At 37.8% G+C, this 21,335-nt stretch overlaps 1 pseudogene; it reads left to right on the top strand.

Annotated features, from left to right (window-relative positions):
• The first annotated feature begins 18,125 nt into the window (after positions 1 to 18,125).
• Positions 18,126 to 18,895, top strand: LOC148214616 (uncharacterized; annotated as a pseudogene).
• Positions 18,896 to 21,335: the final 2,440 nt, after the last annotated feature.

The raw sequence follows: 21,335 nt of genomic DNA on the forward strand, positions 1-21,335 counted from the left end.
AAACAGAAGCCAAATTCCCCAGAGAATTGCTGCATGGGTCTCCTTAAGATTGGGCCACATTCAGAAAGGGCCAAACTAGTTCCCTATCTTAAATATGCCAAGGCTGGAATAAGTGGGGACTACAATTATGCTCGGGAAAATCCTCGCCTTTTGTGTCACTGTCTCAAGGATTGTTTCCCCCCCAAAAGGGCCATTGGCACATCTTCGAAGGAGAAAATTCAGTACTGACACAAAGAGAAGAAGGATTCCCTCCATCTTTCCATATGGTAACATTCAAAACCTGATTATTCACTGCAACTTTTAAGCATCAAGGGACGCTTGTGTTTAAATTAACTTCTTCCACCTGAAATATATTGGAACAAAAGAAATTATCTTGAAAGAAATTCTGGGATCTGTTCTCCCATAGATAACAATCACATGTGGAATCAGAGGAGAAAAAAAATTAGAATAAGAATTAGGATCTAGCATTCATCTTTGAGCTATACATTTTAACAGCCTTTTCTCTAATAAGAAACAATGCTGGCCCCTTTTCTATTGAGATATTCACATGCTGGACATGACTAGATTGCTTACCATGATGGATAGTCCTAGCACACAGTGTTTTTGCTTCTTAACTCATTTATGTTAATGCAAAAAATAGAAATGATTGAATAGAGTATTTGGACCTTGGAATATTTTGGATAAGCTTGATTTCTATTTCCTCCAATGATGTTTTCATATCAATGCCATCATTGTCCTTGGCTTGATATACCAAAATAATATTTGTATATTATCCATTATGGAATCTGAAAGTGGAGGCTGCACAGTGATGTCATAGCAAGGTTCTCATCTGACAAAATAACCAAGTTATAAATTTAGGAAGAAAGTAGACATGGGTGAAAATAGTGACAGTTCATTTCTGTGTGGGATTTGCTTCAACAGTTGACTTGTTACATATCTGAAGATTACTTTTCGCCAAGAGATTATGATTTGTTAGAGGAAAAATTACAGTTTTAGTTCATTGACAAGGATAATGAAAAAAAGTAAAGAGGGTTTGCTCAAACCAATGAGATGTCACTGTGTAACATTTAAGCTTCTTTAGATGGGATATCAGAAAAATGATTCTGGGAAACAGTATTGTGTAACATTTTTGCAGTTTGCTTCAGTCTTCCAACGGTAATGAATGAACGCATTAGGTGACAACTATGTTCCTACAAGTGCATGTTTCTATTGTTTATTGTTTCCAAAGCCAGCACTAAATGTGTGCATTTGTGTGCCTACGCTCCCTCAGCATATACATTCTCACTCAGCAAAATTATGTCCATACTCCTTTCTCTCTAGGCACATAATATGATGAAGTGATTTATCATTTTAATTGAATTTGAACTTTTCCCCCTTTATTAAGACATCAAAAATTTGATTCCTCCAGCTTTATATGTTTTTATCCTATGGATAACATTCTCCGGATTCATATAACACACCAAGCATAGCCTAGTTTGTTTAGTTTTGGCAACCTCAGTATTTGTTATTACAACTGCATGTACTGCCTAGTTGATGGGGTCCAGGCAACAGTATGTTGGCTCTCAAGGTTGTATCTAGCTTGCATTCAATAGTCTATGTCTTCTCTATCTTATTAAAATATGAAAACCTTGTTTGACTAAAGTTCTGATGAACAGTGGAGGTATTTATCTGTGGGCCCATCTGATGACAACCATAGCATATGAAAGATTTCAATATTAATGGTGAAAAGTATGAATTAATGAAATAAATAAAAATAGATCTGTGGCATTTCTGTGAAACTGAGAGAAAAGGGAAAGATGTAATAAATCTGAATGAAGGTCTGATCTTGTAGGGTTGAATTGATGAATACATGCAGGGAAATGAAAGCGTAGGTTTAATTATGAACAAAAGGGTTAAATTATATATCAGAAGGTATGAATTAATGCCTGTAGGTTGTTTTGGGTGCATATGAAAGTAGGAATTGATAGGGTGGTGATAATTTTTTAAAAATAAGAAACTCATCTTTTTCCACATAAGAAAGACCTGTTATCAAGAAGATGGGTTGGTCAAATACTTATTAATGGGAATTCAGAATCTGCTAGAGAGATAGTATCTTGATTAACAAGGCTTCAAAATAAACAAGTGATCCAGAAAGGTATTTCTCAACAGCAGTGGCAAAATATTCTATTAATTGTTTTGTATTTATTATTAAGGCTATTTCATATTTTGAGTTTTAAATCTTTTTAGTTTAACTGTAGATCATATAATTGTGGCTGGAGATTGTAATTCAGTTTTAGATTATTGGCTACATGTAATATTGTCCCAGCTAAAGAGTCACCCTCCGGGTGAGATGGGCAGCATACAGATTAAATAAATATATATTAATAAAATAATGGTTAAGGCTCTTAAAGAGCATTAAGTTTCTAATACTGTTAAAATGAAATTCAACAAAATATTATATTTTCATATTTATCAGAAATCAGATAAAGTTTAAAAAGGGTCATCTGGAAGGTTAGGCCAGATGTATAAAATAATGGAAGGGATATATGCTTCTGATCTGGGTTTGCCTACTATTGTCCCATTTGGTTTAATATCCACACATTTGTTAATATTATTTTGAGAAAAGTAATATGATTTAAAGATGTGAACAAGATTTTGAATTAAATACCAGCATTTTGGAATTCATTTATGAAGAACCATGGATTTATCAAGTATGGAGCATAACAGGAAAGCTTTCACAATGGAAAGACAGTGACAGCCCATATTTACAATCTTGGATTGATGATATTGTATGTTCTCTGCTTAGGTATTGTCTCTCTATCAGCATAATGGAAAAAACTGATGACTGTTACTCCATGTGATTAAGACTGAATGCTGTGTTTAAAAACAGAACTATTTTTTACTTGTATTATAATTTGTTTTTGTCCTTTAACATTTCTATCTTTCATTTTTCCCCTTTTCCTCATGTTTTTCTCTTATTTTTTCTGTACCTGTTTATTCCTGAACATCAAATTAAATAGCAATTTTAAAAAATGTTCCAAATTCTACACAAATGCATGAATGCATTTTATGGACTCTGCAATGCTTGTCACACCTCAGGTTCCTCTCACAGAGATGCTGTTATACCAAAAGCTGAATGTCATATTTCAATTCCTTGCTTAAATGTGCTTTACCATATTAGGAATTCCTGCACAGAGCTATCAAGAGGAAGAAATGGTTGATATTAACTACTTTTCTTACCCTACCCAGTTGAGCAAAAGACGCTTACGTACTGTTAATCGCAATTCCACATAAGTAAAAACATTTAAAATATGTTTTTTATTTCACTCAGAAAAATGACTATATTAAATCTAAAACTAAATCCTTTTCCGCATTAGGATCCTTGCTCATTTTTCATGTTTGTCTAAGTTGTATCTCACAGCTTTTATCAATCCTCAACTGCTACACACCCACCCTAAACCCAGGATGCCCCTTCAAAGCCATCTTTCTTCCTATCCCCTTTTCTCCTTTTTCATTCAGTACTTCGGAGAGATTCAACACTCCCCACCATGGAGGAATGGTTACTGAAATTGACAGATATTGATGAGATGGATAAATTAACTTCTTTGATTAGAGAAAAGACACTATCTACATTTATAGGTGCCTGGAAACCTCTTATGGACTTTTTGCATAAAAATGAAAAAAAAAAACCCACAAACTTGTGATTTATGGTTTGGATGACTAGACAGAATAGATTATAGAAAGAAGAGTATTATGATGTAACTTTAGAGAGATAGGTTAAAATATAATTGTACTTATAACTGCTATGAAGAATATTGGAAGCCACTGCTTTGTATCTTTTTTCTTTCTTTTCTATTTTTCTTTCACTTTTTTCTTTTCTTGCACTTTTTGCTTTCTCTTTGCTTTCTTTCTTTTTCTTTTTTCTTCCTTACTTTATATTAGTTTTTATCTTCTTTTTTAAAAGTTTCAATAAAAATTATATATAAAAAAGTAATTTTTTTCTTTGCAAGACACTATTTTCTTACTTACTGTTCAAGATAACAGCTATTTTTGTGAAGAAGTGAAATAAGTATTTTTTCCTTTTCTATTAGAAAATATAATTAATATTTCAACATCTAAAACATTGGTCTCCATTGAACCACATTTTCAACAGCTGTCTAAAGGAGCTGACTAAGTAGTAAAAAAAGACAGCCCTTGCTGGTTTGAAACTGAACAGTCCTTTCAAGAAAATAAGCACTTCTATTGATGAGGAGGACCTATATCCCTCAGAAAGACACAACAGAAGAGCACTTCAATGGATGCCTTTCTGTCAAAAGCTATTTCTTCTAGAAATTGAAAGATCAGAAGTCCATTTCCAGGAAGCTCTTGGTTTTAACAGAACAAAATCTGATTTGTGCTTGGAATAGATTTTCATGTACTTGTGACTCAGAGAGTTGGAAGAGAATCTCAGGAGGTTCAAACTTATTTTGCAATATGACATGACTACCATAGAGGGGATTTGGATATACTGTATATATTGGTTGTATTTTTGGTATGCTTTTCTAGGAATTAAAATCTATATTGTACTTCTTATTCCTACAGAGTTCTGCTTAAATTCTGATCTGAACTAGCCTGTTTTCAGAAAGGCTATTTTTTCTCTCCAAAGTTACCAGAACTGGAGCCGCACCTTCTTGAAGCTTCATGAGCAATTTTGCTCTCTGGAGAGATGCAAAAAGTCAGTCACTATTTGGTAAAAATATTATGACTTTGCGTTTGCTTTTCCCTCTTTGAAAAAGTTAGAATGGGAGAAAGGAAAAAGAGAGGAACTGAGTAATTAGTTTCCCTCTAATTAAATGAAACAATGTATAAAAGCCCCTTCATCTATCCACTGTTATTTAACAGTTTTCTAGTCGAGATATTTTCCTACATTACCTCTTGTTTTCATTGAAACTTCTGGCTAAACACTAATTAGCAACCCTTTTCCCCTCTGCTTTAAAGTTCTCTACTTAACAACGTGAAATATTCACTTGAAGGGATTGCCCCTCCACAAATATGTCTGAAATTTGGCAGGCTTTATCCCCACAGTGAGGTATTTGAAATTTCTTCTAATTTTGTTCAGAATTATATACGTGCAACACAGCATGTCACTGACTGTAAAGAGTAGCCACCAAGAATAAGTAGAAATCAATACATGTGTAAAATGCTGCATTTTTTCTATTCAGTAATAAATGGCTAGTTCTTAAACATACTGTGAAATGAATTGTAGGATATGTACCAAGTATAAGATTTGGTTTAGACCTAATTTGACAATTCCAGTTTCTTTTTTCTTTTTATTTTGCTCATGGGCACCCAATTGAGCAATTTAGAAAACAGTCTATAGAATTCCAAATAAGACTGATTTGATTTTGAAACTGGCCAAAATTAAGACATATTACTAATAACTATGAAATAATTACAGTTCATTTTAATTGTTTTTAACAACAATATATATAGAGAACTTTTAATATAATACATATGCATATTCCAAAATGTTATATTTGTCCTTTCTATTGCAAAATTGTTGCTTTCTTTTATAATGAAGCAATCTTCAGTAAAAATCTGACATACAGACAAGGCTTATAAGGTGGTTATTTACATCCAGCTTAAAACTGGATATTAATATCATTTCCCTTCCAAGTCATAACTATTCCATTTAATAAGATTGGATGACACAGAGAATTTATTTATTAGTTGCACTATGTGTTTGTGGAGATGGTATCCTAAGAGTAAGACAGTAATGTGATACTACAGAGAGTAGATTTTATATGTTGTGAATGTGGGAAATGAGGGGGGATGACCCTGTATAAGAAACATAGCTATGGTGGTTACTAGACAAAACTGCCTTTCCCACTTTTGGAACTACTTACATGCTCTTCATCCTTTTCTTGATAAATGGATGCTATTTTTTATGCATTGAGTAGCTCGCTCCCAGTGATCTTTGTTGTTCTAATGGAGCTAATGCTCAAGCTGCTATTGTACAGTAAAATTCACTGTCGATACATAAACTCTGTGGCACCTGAGCAGAACTTCTGAGTAAATCTTTCAAACAACAGTTGTTCAACTTACTGTAGTCTGACTGGTTTTGCATCGGTACTGTAAGCTACAATGAGATTTAGATACAACTAACTCACCGAATCATTTTATTTCAATATGACTTATATAATGAATTAAAAGAAGATAGAGCTTTCTATTGCATATACATACATGCATTGTGGCAGCCTTACCAACTCAGTGTCCTTCAAATGCAGAGGACTATGGCCCACATAGCTCATAGCTTTTCAGAATATGTTGCTAAGAGGTGATGGGGTTTCTCATCCAAAACATGTGGAAGGTACAGTACCTGGTTGGGAAAGACTGAATTACAGTGAATCTTTTTGATTCTTCTGAAAGATAGCAAACTGTCAATGACTTGTTGTACTAGGATTGTTGTATGTCTCAATGAGTGTTCTTGGAAAAGTCACTGCCTCTGAAGCTTACAAGACACTGAAATCAAGGACAAATGAGACACAAAATAAGATTGGTCAATAAGTATAAATCAAAAAGATTATCTGTGCAATTCAGCCCTAGTCAGGCCCTAGAGTTTGGTGGAAGAGATTTGTGTACTGTATATATCAAATCAAGCTTTGACTGTTTGTGCTGCATGTTTACAATTCTGTAGGCTACAGAATCATTTCATTATCCCATAAAAGGAATTTTGGTACTCATACTATCCCCTTTATTCAATTTAGAAGCTTATGAAAAGGCTGTTTTCATAGGCATCTGTTCAACATACTAGAAAAGATCCCTAGAAAGCCACTAATAATTAGTTTAGACCAGCCTTCCCCAGTCTGGCATGCTTCTGATAAAAAATTCTGGATCAGAGCTGCAATTATCCCAAACTATTCAACATTCTACTTGGGATTTATTACAGTTGTTGCATAAAATATTTGGAAGACACCTTTATGGTGAAAGCAGGGTAAAACCAGGAGGACCAATGGCTATGATGTGATTCTGTATTGGGCCATGTCAGCTTACCTCCTAACTAGTAGAAAAGATTACTGTATCAAAGCCTGCAATTGGCATGAACCCTTGATTTATTCATACCTTATACAGGACTTCCAGAAATGTTCTAGAGAAAGGGGGGAGGGAGAGTAGCCTAACCCTGCCTTACATAATCCAGACATATGGTTAGAGTTCAGTCACAGCTGATTAAGGCTGATCATGTGAATGCAGTTATGGGCTTGTACCCAGCCACTTGGTTCCTTTGGTTTTTCAATCATATAACAGGAAAAGTCTGTTTATTATATTGATTGATTGATTGATTGATTGATTGATTGATTGAATTTGTCACCGACCATCTTGTTGAATGACTCTGGGCAGTTTACAAAACAATTAAAATCAATTAAAATTACAAAATTACACTAATATATAGAGTAATAATTTATAGAGAATAGAAATTATAAAATAATTTAGAGTAGACGGGCAGAAGTCTTACACACACATGATGTTGCGGTATTTTATTCCTTCTTAAAACCACTCCTTTGTTGAATTTAATCAACCAACAAGATTGTACTCCAAACCCCATTTCAAAATTCAATTTTCTTTCCACTTTAGAAAAAGCAGGGTCATACGGTTAAGGCTGCAAAATAAAAATAAAATAATTGTAGAACAAAATATATAACTATAAAAATTAGATCCAAGATGCACTTGTTTCAACAAGCAGCAAATAGACTTGCCTTAGAAATATGGCATGTATAGATTTAAAATGAAAAAGATGACTGTATGTAATGAAACATAAAAAATATTCAGGATATTTAGAATTAAATCAGACAGAATAAGGGCAAATGCATTTTTACATTTACTCCAGTCACAGTGTGACTGTGTATGCATAGATTTTTAGCATTCTTTAATGTAATACAGGTAGTCCTCAGTTTAAGAACAAGTTCCCTTCCCAAGGTCTGTCCTTAAGTCAATTTGTATGTAAGCCGGAACAGTATTTTTATATAATACTGTATAAGTAGTATTGTGTAATAAACTCAACCCATTGTGTATTTAACTCAAATTTTGCTACAATAGGCTCTGTTCTTAACTATGGGTTGTCCTTAAACTGGGTGTCCATAACCCGGGGATGACCTACAACAATATGGAAGAAAAAATTCTATACATTACTTACTAGTGAAGAGAAGTATTTGCTACTGACAACCCCAATCTCTGCTAATGGCAGTTCTCCACTGGTTACTTTCTCCCTCCTTCCTGAGATAAGGCTTGTATTTCCTGAAGAAGCTGGATCAGACTTAAGGAAAATAAAGACATGGAAACGCTGGAGTGTTTGAAAAGGGGTTGTGGTGATGGTGAGAGTGGTGCTCCACTCAGATTGAGGCCATGCTATTCAGATACACAGGAAGGCATTTTCAAGCTCTATGCTTCTTTGAATATTTGCCTCATCTCTTTTACATCCTATTTCCAAAGCCCTTAACAAGGAAACACTACTGTACTTTCTGCTTTGGAATTAATAAATCCAAGTGTTGATATTATATAAGCAATATTGTCAGTTTAAATTTTTTATTTTTAAACTATTTTTAAAAATATTTCTTCTACATTGCCTCATTATGTATTTATATACCTCATAAATACGTAACAAATAAATTAAACCCAAGGGCCTTGCCCACAAAAGGCAAAGAGAATGACTGAGCTTTGCCATCTGTATCGTGCCCCTAGCCATCACAAATTGGGGCAGTTACTGGGTTCCATCTTCAGGCATTTTCTGCAAACTTCTCATGAAGTATGCTACCACCTATCCAGGCTGTATTGTAATGGCACTTGGGCATAATTTATATAATGTGCAAGAGTACCCGCTTGGCCTGCAGTCCACATAGATTCTGCTCTCACAAGTAACAATGCTGGGTCGCTGTTAAACATGAGACACTAACTTCTGAAGGGTAAAGTTTGGCAGGGAGAGCAAAATGGGATCTATTATTCTGGCTAGCTCAATATGTTAGCAGTGCTTTCCCCAGTGCTATGCCAACTAGGATGTGACTAATGTGTCTGTCATTCTGCCAGCTGAGAATGCTGTGTGCTGCATTCAATAACACTTCATTGCCAGCTCAAATATAATGTGTGAACAGCTGTGGCACTTCTCCCAATGGTTTACTGCAGTGCTCGGAGTTAGATAGATATTTCTTTCTTACATAGTTCTTACTAAAATTTGTCTTACCTTTGCCTACTTTTTCCAATTTGTGAAAAAGCTTAAAATCCTTTTTAATGTTGTTAGGAGACTGTTGGTTGAGCTTGTTCAATTCTGGGATTGTATGACTGTAAAGCCAGTTTGATGTTAAGGCATCAGGAAATCTGCAGGGACTTATCCAGGTGTCAACAACTAACTCTAAGTTGCACACGTGCACGCACGCGCACATACACACAACTGTATAAAGAGATTGTTGAAACTGTTGAACCATTTGAACAGCTGTAACCTGTCATCTCCCTAGGCTACTTTCAATGAATGATCTTATCAATGACCACCAAAGTTCCCTTTCCATCTTCTCTCCATGCATGCAGGGAAGAAGAAGATGGGCAAGCAGGAAAACAATAACAGATGGGCTTGAATTCTGAAAAAGCTAAATGCAGTGGATCTGGGAAGGGGCTGGGGTTGGTCCAGGTGACCCCTACGATCCCTCCCTACTCTTTGATTTGGTCTTAGATGCTGGTGGTCTACCTGTAACTCCTAATATGGATACAAGGAATTTTGGATGTTTGGTACTGGGCCTCCACTTATGTTCAGCTTATAGGTTAATAAAGACAAAAACATTACAAAAGATAAACAGCCTCCAGTAACCTCATTTTAAAGTCATGTAAAATGCCTGCTCCTGCAGCATCTCATTTCTTGGACAATTGGAGCATGTAATCATATTTTAGAATCAAGATTAGTGTGGCAGAATTGAAATTCCCTGGACAGTTTTTGGTGGGCAAATAGGAGTAGATTTTTTGGTAAAAAAAAATGGACAAAGGTGAACACTCTTCCTGTACTATAAAGCAAAGTGCATACTTAGACATAATGCAAATTAATTCTATTATGACTTAGTTGTTAAGCTATCCTAAGTAACAAAGCATCTTATACTATACGTGGAGATACATCTATCTGTCTTGGCTTCATAGTACTTGAAGCATAAGTTCATTTCATTCTTTTTCCACATCAGCTTTCTTTTTTTTCCCCCAGAGGAACATAAAAATAGCTGAACATTTTGTACATATTTTATATATGTGAAAATTATATGCATATTTAGGCATCTTTCCAATATGACATTTTTCAAGATTTTCTCCTAATATATGCCTCTTTGTACACTATTTTTCCTATAGTAGCCATACTGCTAGCCTTTTTCCTTCATGTGCATTTGTTCCTTTTTATTATGTTGTTATGAATTAATGTGCATTTTTGTATACTTTCTGTGCATTTTTTTCATTTGACAGCTGTACTGCAAAATTTACACAAGGGCCAAAAATGGATGGTTATTTGCATTTCAATGTGTGTATTAGTTTGAGAATTTGAATTGTGCTGATATTCAAATATTAACCAAAAAATATCTTTTCCTGCCTCAACTTTCTATATGAAAATATCATGGGTAGATCATGGAGGCTTAGTTTTAAACATTGGTTGGTTAGCACAAGATTCAAGCATTCCTGAGACCTTGAAGTTTTCTAAAGAAGAAAAGTGGAGAAAACTTTAAATATTCAGAAGGACATTTTTTCATTGCTTTGCAAGATCCTACATTGTTGATATAATCCAGAACAAATGCCCCTCTTCTCCTCTATTGCCACAATCTCTTAAGAAATAATATAATCATTTTTCTTTTTTTAGAGCATGAAAACAAAATAATTTTATATGGATTAAGTTATATATTTAACAATTCTATATTGTGTTTATCTGGGTCAATGGGATGTAGGAACACCTAAAAAGTTAGTTGACCTCAGTGACCCAGAATTAACATCAAAACCCACTTAAAGGACCTATTTTGCATAATTGGTTTTGAAAGAAAGAAAGAAAGAAAGAAAGAAAGAAAGAAAGAAAGAAAGAAAGAAAGAAAGAAAGAAAGAAAGAAAGAAAGAAAGCTGAAGTAAATACCAGCAAGACACCTTGTTACAGAATGCACTGCCAAGGCATGTCATAAGCCAATACATATCTCAAATGATGATTGGCTGCAACAACCAAGCTCCACCCAGTGCTGTCTACCTGGCTAGTGGGAAGGCACTGGTAATATGTCAGAACCTCCAGCAATCAATCTATCAGCTCACTAGTTGCTTGCTTTGTTTCTACCATTTTTCATTAGGAGGAGGGGAGAACAAAGAAAGTGAAACCGTTAACACAGATGGATTATTATCTGGGGCCAGGAACATCCAAGGTCGTACCAACATGAGAAATGGCTGAGGAAAGAGGGGTGAGAAGTGAGGGTAAAAGTAGACTGGGAATGCGTGGGCTTTTTAGTTTCAGCAATGCTTTGAAGCTGCTTGTACATCTCAATAAATGAATTTCTTTTTGAACTTGATTCAAGTTTCAAGAGATTTTTCTTCATTCGGGGTTGAACATCGTAGATCTGACATTTTGCTAAAACTCCTTCAATCGGATTTTTCCCGAGGAGACGACTCACCGAGGAAAATCCCACAAAGCACCATGCCCAAGGAGGAGAAGGAGATCCTGGAGATGGAGGGTGAGATCGCTGAGACCGAGATTGGAGCAACAGGTGGCATCACGAAAGAGCCATCCCCTCCACTAGAGATTGAGGAGATCCTGATACCTTCCCAGCCAATTGCATCCTAGGTGGTGGTGAAAAAGAAGGAAGCAGCCAATTATGGGATACTTAAAGCCCATGGGAATGTTGGGAGGCTACTGAGGAACCACCACCGATGAAGCTGGACTGACCCAGATGGTCTACGGGAATCAGAGATGCAACTAGGGCTATTAAAGCTGCCACCAAGTCGCGGGGCCAAAAGCAGCAAGTCCAGGACCTGGAGGGAGAGGTGTACACTCTCTGGGGCGAGATGCAAGTGATGAGGGAAGAACTGAAGCCACTGACAGCCCTGCTAGGAAGGCTCCTAACAACGGAAGGGCAGGGTCGTCCACCCATTGGGCTGGACCCAGGACAGCGACCTGGGCTGGGCTGGGAATCAGGGCGGTGACGGGAGAGCGGGACCCAGAATCCCAGACTGGCTGGCTTGGGGGGCAAGTGATTGATTATTGGCCCCAGCCCACCCGGCTGAGGGGGAAGGTGACCTGCTGAAATGGTGGGGTCTCAACAAGCCATATGGAGGAGACCCAAACGAGCTGGCCAGTTTCCTGAACCAAGTCAGGATTTGCATGGGGAGCTGCTGACATCTGTTCCTGAGTGATGCCTGGAAGGTCACCTATGTGTCTCGCTATTTGGTAGGTCGGGCGGCCGAATGGGTGATTGACCTGCAAGAAGCCAATGCACCAGAGATGGAGGATTTCAACCGGTTCATGATGGCATTGCAGGAGCAGTTTGAGGACCCCTGTGCTCGTACCCAGGCTCAAGAGGCTATCATGGAGTTCAAACAAGGAACCTGGTCGGTGACCAAATATACATTGGAGTTTAGGCATCGCATGGCTAAACTTTGATATTGGCCTGAATCATTCAAAGTGAAACAATTTCAGAAGGGACTGAACCCCAAGCTGTGGGAGATGGCACTAGTGAGAAGATGCCCAACAACACTGCAAGGGTGGATAGCCCACGTCTCGGTGATGGAGTCTCAATGGTTAGCAGTTCATGGATCGGGCACAGCAACTCACCTGAAGTCGATGACTGCCCCCCACCAACCAACCCAGAAGGGAAGTGGAAAAGCTATGGGGACTGGATCGAGTGCCTGGTCAGTGGGAAAGTTGTGCTTCAACTGCAGAGAGGAGGGGCACTTTGGATCCGTCTGCCCAAAACAGTCAGCCCAGAAGCCAGCCATGAAGCCTAAACAAACTGGCAAATCATCAAAGCTGGCAAAATTGGAGAAGAAAGGAACTGCTGCTTCGGGAGAGGAGGAGCAGTTCCCCATCCAACTGATGATCGAAAGTGAACAGGAGGATGAGGAGCAGCTGGTGGAAAATTTTAGCCGCCTGCTTTAAAGCATGCCCAAAAGCAGGTGGAGGACCCAAGGCGTGAGGAGTCAAAAAGAGACTCAGACGATGAGAACATTCAGGTGAGTCCCATGACAGTTGGGGTGAAAATAAGGGCTCTGAGGACTACTCATAAAAAGGAGTTGACAGCTTTAATAGACTCTGGGTGCACCTGGTGTTTGATTAACCCCGTATTGGTAAATGCGCTGGGGCTAAGGGTGCAGAAACTAAAGACACCTATTGCATTCAGACATTGGATGGATTGACTGTGGGGGGGGGGGGAGGGACCTGTGGAATATTACACGGAGGTTTTCGAGATGAGGACTGGCTCTCATCGAGAGGCTTTAAAGTGTTTAGTTGCACCAATTGCGGGTCACCCTTTGATCTTTGTTTTAGTGTATTTGGATGATATTCTGATATATACTGAAACTTGGGACAAGCATGTAAAATTGGTGAGGGAAGTGCTTAAGAAACTTTTGGATGCACAACTGTATGCCAAACTTTGAAATGTGAGTTTCACCAGGAACAAATTGATTACCTAGGATATCGAATTTCCAGCCGAGGGGTGGAGATGGACCCAAGCAAGGTCTGTGATGTAGTGGGCTGGGAACCGCCAAAAACAAGGCATCAGTTGCAAAGTTTCTTGGGATTTGCTAACTTTTACCACCAATTCATTCCTAATTTTGCTCAAGTTGCTCTGCCTCTTACTGACTTGTTAAAATCTAAGGGAAAGGATAAAATCAAAGCCCAAAAGCCAGGAGCACCCTTGGACTGGAGAGAAGAATGCCAAGAGGCATTTGAGCACTTAAAAAGACTGTTCACTGCAGAACCCATTCTAAAACATCCGGACCCAGATAGACCCGATGTGGCAATTGTGGCAGTGCTGTTACAAAAAACTGACAACGGGGTGTTACATCCCTGTGCCTATATCTCCCGGAAGTTTACCGAAATGGAGAGGAAATGGTTAGTGTGGGAGAAGGAACCCTTCACTGTAAAATGGGTGTTAATGAACTGTAGACACCTCTTGGAGGGAGCTGAGTCACCTTTTGAAGTTTGGACTGATCATAAAAATCTAGAGGCTTTGAAATCCCCATGGAAGTTGTCTCCAAAACAGGCCCGGTGGGCTCAATTCTTCAGCCAGTTTAAATTCACCTTGAAATACATCCTGCAGGGGAAGAATTTCTTAGCTGATGCCCTCTCTCGACTGCTGCAACACAACAGGCAGAGAGAAGGTCGTAGTGGCAGTGATTCCAATTTGCCAGGATGCAATGGCAGCAGTCACCAAAGGGCACAGTAAAGGAGAAGAGCCAGAAGAGGAACTGTTAAAAGAGCTAAATTTGTATTTGCAAAATGACGAGTGGTTTCTACAGAACAAAGACTCCCTAGCAGAAAGGAATGGAGCTTGGTGGATGGGAAACAGACCGTACGTGCCAGCTGAAGCTAGGAAAATAGTGCTGGAAAGGGGTCATGACAGCAAAACAGCTGCACATTTTGGGTTTGTGAAAACCCTACATCTCCTCCGGAGACAATTCTGGTGGCTGGCAATCAGAAAAGACATGGCCGAATATGTAGCCAGTTGCCCTACTTGTGCTATGGCAAAGAAGCGTGGGGGAAAACCAATGGTTTTCAATGGTAACAAACCGTTCTCAATACTCTCCTTGTACGTGGGCTCATGAGATCTTAGACATTTCCTGGACACAGTGTATGTGTCAGAACCTGCAGCAATCGAAGGAATAGCTGAAAGAGGACTGATTTATTGGGGATAATAAATGCTGGGTTTGCTTGCTTTGATTCTGCCATTTGTAATGGGGGCGGGGGGGAGTGAAAGAAGACAGAGCCAGTACCATCTCGAAGGCCAGGAAGGAGAGGTGTTACCAGGGTGAGGAATTCACAAGGCCACGACTTGGTGAGAAAGAAATCTGGTGCCAAAGAAGAAGGGGGAGAGAGGGGGTAAAAGTAGAGAGAAAGTTACACGAGCTTTAGTTTTAGCAAAATGTCATTGTAGACTTGACAGCATGAGGAACTTTTGACACAGTTAGTATAATTGCAATCCCTGCCAGGGACATCTGACAGGGTTAGTGACTACAGAACAGTTTCTTAAACTCAGTTCTATTTTTATTATTGTTGTTATTTTAAAATAATTGAGATTTTTTTTCTTAACCAAATGCTGTGAGGACTATTATCTTACATAGAATTCTAGAACTAGAAGGCATTGTTTCAACTGAATCCAACTCCTGCTCTGTGCAGAAATCCAAATTAAAGCATGCTTAAGCACATCCAGCAAATGAAAGCTCATCATTTATTGGGGTAATGGTTCTACCATTCAACTGGGATCTGCCTTTCCCATGACTTGGATCCACTCTTTTGTGTCCTAAACTCTGGAATGATAGAAAACTGATCTTGATCTTCTACTGTGTCACATATTTCAGGTATTTAAAGAGTGTTATTGCCTTCTCAGGCTTCAACATTTTCAGATCTTTTAATCTCTCATCATAACACTTGATTTATGGTTCCCAGATTATCCTTGGGTTTATCTGGGGGGTGGGGGATCTGTTCCAATTTGTCTGAATCCTTCTTAAACTTCAGCTACAGTCTGAATAAAATATTACCCATGATTTGGAAACTATACTTTTGTTGATGACCTTTCAATTGCAGCCACATCGTATTCCTGACTCATATTTCAATTTGTAGTCAATAACTATTCCATTATCTTTTTCACCAGGACTGTCATCAAGTTAGATGTCCTCCACCTGATTCTTGTTCCTTTAACTTCCCTTTGATAACTGAAGACATTTACATTTCTCTCTGTTATAGGTCATTATGTTACTTTCAGCCTTTTTCTCTAAACTGTCAATATTAATTATGTGCAAAATGATTAAGTGGGCAAAATTTTTTGGATATAATATAATGCTTGACCAATGGGAAAATATGTGGAGTAAAGGACTGAAGTTTACACTTAATTACAATCTGAAAGATAATTTTTATAAGATAATTATCATTGGTATTTAACACTGGATAAATTGTCAAAGATGTATAAGGGAGTGTCAAATGTATGCTGGAAATCAGTGGGAGGGCACTTTTCACCATCTGTGGTGGATGTGTAAGAAAGCTAAGAAATACTGGGATTTGATATATACTTTAATACAGAGAATTTTAAAAATGGATGTATAATTGAAACCAGAGGTTTTCCTTTTAGGTATGATAGATAAACAGATTGAAAGAAAACATGGGACTTTATTCTTTTATATGACAACAGCAGCAAGACTTTTATATGTGCAGAAATGGAAGGACAGATGAAAGAAAAGAAGATGCAGAACAAGAAGACCAAAGAATATCTGATAAATATCACCTAGAAACAAGGAAGATCAAAGAAACACTGGAAATAATAAAGCAGCAAATAACAGCCATAGCCAAGATCAGCAGATAAGAAGCTCCAATTGCACACTAGAGGCAGAATCTCCAATTTCAGTCGAATCAGAAATGTTTCTACCAATCCATCAACAGAGAGACTGCAATGAACCAGTCAATACCTGACAAAGAAGAAACAGTGTAGTTATGGATGCAGTTATGGGACAACCCAAAGAAATACAACAAGAATGCAGCTTGGATAAAGGAAGTGGATAGGAATAAAAAAGAAGCTGAAACGAAAGAACTTGTAATAACAGCAGAAATGGTGGAGAAAAGGGCAAGGAAGATCAAGAATTGGTCAGCACCAGGTGAAGATGAACTGCATGGTTTTTGGTTGGAAAATCTGACTGGTCTGCACCCACTCATTGCCAAGCAGTTTAATAACATACTGCAAGGAGGTGAAATTGAAGATTGGTTAACATCTAGCAAAACCTACCCGATAATGAAAGATCCAACAAAAGGAGCAGCACCAGGCCACTACAGGCCAATTACCTGCTTGCCAACAACTTTCAAATTGCTAACTGGTGTTGTAGCTGCATCTAGTTGAAAACAAGCTTTTTCCACCTGAGCAGAAAGGAAACTGCCCAAACAGCAGAGGAACAAAAGATCATTTCTTAATTGACAAGATGATTTTGAAAAACTGCAAGAGAAGGAAGACCAACCTGAATGCAGATTGGATTGATTACAAGAAGGCATTTGACTCCCTGCCACATGATTGGATAATCAAGTGCCTAGAAATAGCAGAAGTCAGTAGAAACATCAGAAGCTTTGTGCAAATATAAATGTCACAATGGAAGACACAGTCACTGGTCAATGGTGATAGACTGGGAGAGGTTAACATCAAGAGAGGAGTCTTTCAAGGAGATTCACTGTCACCACTACTGTTTGTCGTTGCATTGATTCCTCTGTCAACAATATTGAACAAGTCAGGACATGTCAAACATCAAATACATCTGCCAGGTTATCCCATCTCCTTTACATGGATGATCTGAAGCAGTATTGGAAAAACACCATCTGAAATGGAATTGCTGCTCAACACTGTCCAAATATACAGCCAAAATATTGCAATGGAGTTTGGATTGGACAAATGTGCCACCCTGACCATCAAGAGGGGAAAAACAGTGAAAACTGAAGGAATCAAGATGCCCTATGGAAATAACATCAAGAGTCTGGATGAAGAAGATCACTACAAATACCTGGGCATCCTTCAAGCTAACAACATCAAGCGCATTGAAGTCAGAAGGTTAGTAGTGAATACATTGTGAGAGTGAAGATCTTAAAGTCCAAACTCAGTGGAGGAAACACCACCAAGGCAATTAATACCTGGGCAATTCCAGTCATTAGATACACAGCTGGAATAGTGGACTGGACTCAAGCAGAACTAGAAGCCCTGGATAGGAAGACCAGAAAAATAATGACATTGAATCATGACCTTCATCCACACAGTGACGTTGGCAGACTCTACTTACCAAGGAGCATAGGTGGGCATGGAATGTTACAAGTACACCAGACAGTTGAAGAAGAAAAAAGGGCATTGGAAGAATATCTGAAGGACAGTGAAGAAGAAGCTAGTACACCATGAACGCTTACTGAATACTGAAGAGACCAAACTGGCTACAAGAAAGATCAAATGAAAAATAGAAAAGAAACATGGCAAAGCAAAGTATTACATGGCCAGTACACAAAAAAACTAGCAGGCAAAGCAGATAGCAACAAGACCTGGCAATGGCTAAGAGCAGGAAAGTTGAAGAAAGAGATTGAGGGGCTAATTCTGGCTGCACAAGACAAGCCTTAAAACAGATTCATACAAAGCCAGAATTGAGAAGACAGCAACAGACAGCAAATGCTGCCTCTGCAAAGAAGCTGAAGAAACAGTGGACCACCTAGTCAGCTGCTGCAAGAAGATCATACAAGCTGACTACAAACAAGGGCATGACAAAGTAGCAACAATGATGAATTGGAATATCTGCAAGAAATACTACTTGCCAGCAAGAAAGAACTGATGAGACCACAAAACATACAATGTAATAGAAAATGAAGAAGCTAAAGTGCTCTGGGACTTTAGAATTCAAACAGAGAAACATCTACCACACAACACCCCAGACTTAACAACTGTTGATAAGAAAGACAAAAAAGTCTGGATAGTGGACATTGCAATACCTGGAGACAGCAGAAGAGAAGAGAAAGAACTGGAGAAAAATCACAAAATACAAAGACCTGCAAATAGAAATAGAATGATTGTGGCAAAAGAAAGGAAAGATAGTACCAATGGTTATAAGTGCCTAAGGTGCAATCCCAAAACATCTGGAGCACCACTTGAACACCATCGCCATTGACAAAATCACCGTCAGTCAATTGCAAAAGGCAGCTTTATTTGGAACAGCTCACATCCTGCAATGATACCTTTAATACCATCAAACGACAACATCTGCCTATCCCAGGTCCTTGGGAAGGACCCGATAGGTGGATAAAAATGCCAAATCCAGTCTAAACAACTGGCTGACTGTGTGACCAACAATAATACAAATAAAAACACAGTGTAATGCACAGTAAAAAAAAAAAAAGCGACATAATGAAGGAAGATTGGAGAAAATGGTGTAGTACAGTTAAGATCCACATCCATATGACCTTCTAAAATAAAAGCTAAGCCCCAAACCTTCTAATGGCAATAGCAATTGAGCAGAACTTGGCAACATTCCTGGAAATCTTCAGTGAAAAGTTTGAAAATAGGAAGTGGCATGCTTTTTCTTCCAGAATACATGCTAATTCAGACATTCTGGGTGTGGTTAATAGTTTTTAGAAATACATTTTATGGACCAGGAAGTGCTTCACTGGGTGTCCCTATATTGTCTGGCCCTGAAATAGCTGTCTGTTCTTGCTTTAGTTCCAGGAAAACCCTGGAATGTCTGGATTGGTGCATTCTGGGGGAGTTGGGAGGCAGGGGGAGGAACTTCCCTGAATTACTGAGTTCTGCACATGGCAATTAAGTTCTTGAATCTGATTTCTGCTTTCTAGGGTGTTAACTATTCCACCCAATTTTACGTTATCTACAAATCCGATAAGCTTACCACTTCAGCCAAGTCATTAATAAAAGCATTAAGGAATACAAGACCCAGGACACAACCTTATTATTGTACTTGCACACCAGTTAGATGAGGAACCATCTAAGAAGTCATTTGGAATACGATTTTTGAGCCATGTAAGTATGCACTTAATTATCCTGCCCCCACTTAGCAAGCCTACTAATCAAAATATCTGGGGGTACTTCTGTCAAATAATAATTGATGGCTAGTCAGCAAATTGTACTGGCCTGCTTATATAAACTAATTTTACAATAATCAAACAATGTATGCATTTTATGAATCCTAGGTTTTTTATCATTAATAAACCAATATAAAGTTTCTCCTCTGGATTGAAAAATCTTTACAGGTTTCTCTCTCTCTCTCTCTCTCTCCCTCTCTCTTTCTCTTTCTCTTTCTTTTTGGTAAGTTTTTTCCTGAATCTTCTGATGGACGAAACCATTAGATTTTCAAACCATAAAAATAAAATTCTTAATTGTCAAGTAAATTATCTTTCCCTGCTCTCAAGCCTCCAAATTTCAAGTTTTTATTATTCCAGAACTGTCAGGCATATTGTGTTATTTCATATATGTGCCATGATTGTAGCTCGCATATGAAATATGTGATATGATTCCCCATCTTGACAGAACTACCATCTGCAGAAGTACAGATCTATAAATGCTGACAGATGGAACTCCATAGTGCAGAAATCGATTTATTTTCATTTCAGGTCACCACCTTTCTCTCTCTGCACTACATATAGGTGGAAATCTTAAAAAGAATAGAGTTCACTTGAGTTACATTGAAAACAATCTGACTGGGAATAATGGATGCTATACTCTGGCACATCTAACAGTCATCCTGTTTTGTTATTGTGAATCCTCATTGGTTAGTATTACTGTCATTTTCAAACAAAATGTAGAAATTATCTAGTATTGCTGTCTTTGGATGTATTTGATGGAATATGCGATCAATTTAGTTGCAGTCATTATCCTAAGAAGATACATAGAGAACTCTACTGTTCAACAGACTAAGCGCCATCTGAGTGGAATAGATTAAATCCACAAATATGAGGAAAAGGCTAATTATTCACTTGAGAGGATTTACACAAGCACTATACTAGCCTTAGCCAGGAAAATGTCTTACATATAACATGAAATATTATTGATACATCTATTAAACTCCAAAATCATCCCTCTGTGATTATTATCCTACATTTTCTATGCAATCATAGCAAAAATGTTTGATGCTCAAATTAATTACTCTTACAATCATTTGCAATAAAAAAAATAGACTCCAGCAAAGTGACTTTTAAAACTGTAATATTCTTTAATACAAACACTCGTTTGTGATAGCAATCTAGTCTAAGACTTTCTCTGTGTTGCTTATCTCAAATTTATATAATTTGCTTACATTATTGACGTTCATGATGGTTAATGCATCATCTAGTTGAGAGCTATGGATCAATCAACTTTTCACTAAATAATGGCTTTTTATGTGAACAGCATCTGCCTGTTCAGAGTGTCAGAAATCATTAGTATTCATACTAATGCAATGAATTTAGTTTAGATCCAAACTTAATTATGACAGATACATTGAAATAAATGAACTTCAGATAATCACGACTAATTTAAATCCCACTTAATAGATTTGCTCTAACTATGATTAAATCTGGATCTAGCCTTACATTTACATGACTCCTGAAGACTATGAAACACCAGGGACTGGGTGTTAACCCAGATTTCATGGCCTTTCATCTGAAAAAAACCTCCAATTTGCCT

The sequence above is a fragment of the Python bivittatus genome, unplaced genomic scaffold (genome assembly GCF_059951505.1).
Source record: "Python bivittatus isolate LINGU-HERP-01145 unplaced genomic scaffold, Pbiv_v1 ctg000610_np1212, whole genome shotgun sequence".
Taxonomy (NCBI): Eukaryota; Metazoa; Chordata; class Lepidosauria; order Squamata; family Pythonidae; genus Python; species Python bivittatus.